This window comes from Anas acuta, chromosome 2 (assembly GCF_963932015.1).
Source record: "Anas acuta chromosome 2, bAnaAcu1.1, whole genome shotgun sequence".
NCBI lineage: Eukaryota > Metazoa > Chordata > Aves > Anseriformes > Anatidae > Anas > Anas acuta.
The window spans coordinates 154892361-154895710 of NC_088980.1; positions in this window are offsets into that span (position 1 = coordinate 154892361).

Below are 3350 nucleotides of genomic sequence, written 5' to 3' on the forward strand. Positions count from 1 at the left end.
GCTATTTCCCCATAAGAGCCTCCAAGTTTCCAACTTGTAGGTCTTAGCAGATCTTGTAGATCTTGGTGGATTTTTCTTTTTATAGTTAGTTCTGCTTTTGGAGGGCAGACATTAATGTTGGTAAAATGTATAGTCAGCTGTGTACACTGCAGAAGCTTTCATATGATGGAAAGTGACTGAAGTTTAAAATGTATTTTTTCAAGTTTTTCCCTATGTTCATTGGATGTCATTTGCTTGCTTACTGAAGAGCCAATTGCCTTTCACAAACAGGGCTTAACTGTCACAAAGGCATCATCCTGATAGCTCTGAGTATTCAAGTTAACCTAGAGCAGTGGCAGAGTTTGCCCTTCTCCATAGAAAGTGGATTTCAGGGTAAAGTGGGGAGAAGGTTAGCCTTTTATGCTTTTTAAACCTCCCTCATACTTCTAGGTCTGACATAAAATCCCATTAAGAGGCACCCTATGCACAGCAACCCAGGAAAACAGCATCACCACTCCCTTCTGTGAGGAGGTGTCCTTGAGGAAGGTCATGGGAGACATACAGAAAGCGTTGACGTTTGTGTTCAAGCAGCACCAAGCCCAAGCTGCTCCTGCTGCTGAGGAAAGCTATATTCTTTCTGCTCTTCCCAGCAGTTCCCAGTGGTGAGGAGCATTTTGTTGTCACCATAAATAAACACTGAGGTTGTATTCTTTTTAAACAGCAAAGACCGTCTCAAGTACAGAGATCAAACGCAGCTTCTTCAGCTCAAGACTGGATACAGACTGATAAGTGCGAGTAGTAAGGAGAAATATTCTTATTTGCAATAGATTTCTGCTTCATTTTCCCTCATAGCTTAGAGATATATTTAAAAACAATAAAACTTTTTTTGTTGTTGTTTTTAATTACATCGATTCCCGGGGCTGGTACTGGAGGGCAGCCGTTTTGCTGGAAAATAATCCCACTTTGACAATGGAAACTTGAGAGACTGCTGGAACAGATTGCAAACCATTTTCATGCCTGGTTTAACTGCTTGACTGCCAGTCTGTATAACTAATTTTCAGAAGGCGTTTCATTACATATACAGCTATTTCTAGTTTCATGTTGCTATGGGGCTAAAAGTACATCAAAAGGAGTCTTTCATCCTGGACTGCACAGACATGGGAACAGGTTTGGGATATGCAAGGAGATGGTGAGCAAATGTAGAGAGAAGGGTTCTTCACTCCCATGAGAAAACAACAACAAGGAAGCATAAAAAGATAGGGATTTGGACTAAAACAATGAAACAAACAACAACGACAACAAAAACAAGCAAACAAAAGAAACAGAATCTGTAGTAGGCAATCTTAATGATTGCTTACATATCTCCACTGACCAAGGGAGCTTGTGAAAGAAGAATATCAAAAAATATTGTAAATTGGAAGGGACCCACAGGGTTATTGATTTATGGCTCCTGGCTCCAGAAATGGGACCTCACAAAAATCAGACCTTGTGTCTGAGAGCATTGTGCACACACTTATTGAACTCTGGCATGCTTGGAGCTATCACCAGTGCCCTAGGCAGCCTGTCCCGGTGCCTGACCACCTCTGGGTGCAGAACCTTTCCCTAACCCCCAGCCTGACCCTCCCCTGTCCCAGCTCCATGCCGTTCCCTCGGGTCCTGTCGCTGTCCCCAGAGAGCAGAGCTCAGCGCCTGCCCCTCCGCTCCCCTCGTGAAGGAGCTGCAGGCCGCCATGAGGCCGGCCGCCATGAGGCCTCCCCTCGGCCTGCTCTGTTCTGGGCTGAAAAAACCAAGGCACATCAGCCACTCCTCATGCATCTTGTCCTCCAGTAACTTCACCATCTTAGTAGCCCTCCTTTGGACACTCTGTAATAGTTTTATGTCCTTCTTATACTGTGGTGCCCAAAACTGCACACAGTGTTCTAAGTGAGGCCGCACCAGCGCAGAGCAGAGCAGGACAATCCCATCCCTTGACTGGCTAGCAACGCCATACCTGATGTGCCCCAGGATACAATTGTCCTTTTTGGATGCCAGGGCATGCTGCTGACTCATACGGAACTTGCTGTTGACCAGAATACCCAGATCCCTTTCCATGGGGCAGATCTCCATAGCTACAGGAAGTGCACTGAATTTCATGCTGATCTCTTAAATTTAGGTTCATTGCACTGAATTTTTTCCAGGAAGAAGTCAGGCAGCTGCTCTAATCTAAACATTAACTCAGTCCTCATCAGCAGTAAGAAAGAAAGTACCCCAAAAGGCAAATCATCTGTTTGCTGCTGATTCTCTACTCCAGATGTGACTGTCTCTCTCCACAGATGCTTGTGGGGATCTAGTTGCCCAAATACAATATATGAATATTTTTTTGACTGTTAAATTGAAGGGAGATTAAACTTTCTGTAAGTAACTTGTAGGTATTTCTGTAAGTATTCTGTAAGTATTGAACATGACCTTGCAGTTTGTCCGGGTGTCCAAGAAGGCCAACGGCATCCTGCCTTGTATCAGGACTGGTGTAGCCATAAGGACCAGGGAGGTGATTGTCCCCCTGTACTCCTCTCTGGTGAGCCTGCACCTCGAGTACTGTCTTCAGTTTTTGGGTTCCTCACTGCAAGAAAGACGTCAAGGCCCTGGAGCATGTCTACAGAAGGGCTGTAAAGCTGGTGAAAGGCCTGGAACACAAGTCCTAGGAGGCTGAAGGAACTGGAGTTGTTTAGTCTGGAGAAGAGGAGGCTCAGGGGACACCTTATTACTCTCTACAAGTACCTGAAAGGAAGGTGTGGGAAGCTGGGTTCAGCCTCTTCTCACAGATAACTAGTGATAGAACTAGAGGGAATGACCTCTAGTTGTGCCAGGGGAGGTTCAGGCTGGAGATTAGGAGACATTTCTTCTCAGAAAGAGCAGTCAGGCACTGGGACGGGTTGCCCAGGGAGGTGGTGGAGCCACCGTCCCTGGGGGCGTTCAAGGAAAGGTTGGACACTTAGTGTCATGGTTTAATGAGTAATATTGGTGGTAGGGTGATGGTTGGACCAGATGATCTTGGGGGTCTTTTCCAACCATTTTGGTTCTATGATTCTATCTACAGCAAGCTTATGCATCTGTGTAGGGAAAGTGAATTTGGCAGTAACAGCCAACAGAGGAGCATCAGACTTCATGCTCACCACATGTAGAATGTATGCACACGGAGTACAGAGTGAGAAATGAGTAATATGTCTACGTGGTGTTGAAGATGTGATTCTGGCTGTGGTAGACAGAGCATGAATTGGTATTCATTGTATTGCTGTGGGACATAAACCACACTCAGCGAAACCTTTAACAATGTTAAAGTAACTCTGTGCATGACAAGAGAGAAAAGCATCTTATCCTTTTTGAAGAAGAAA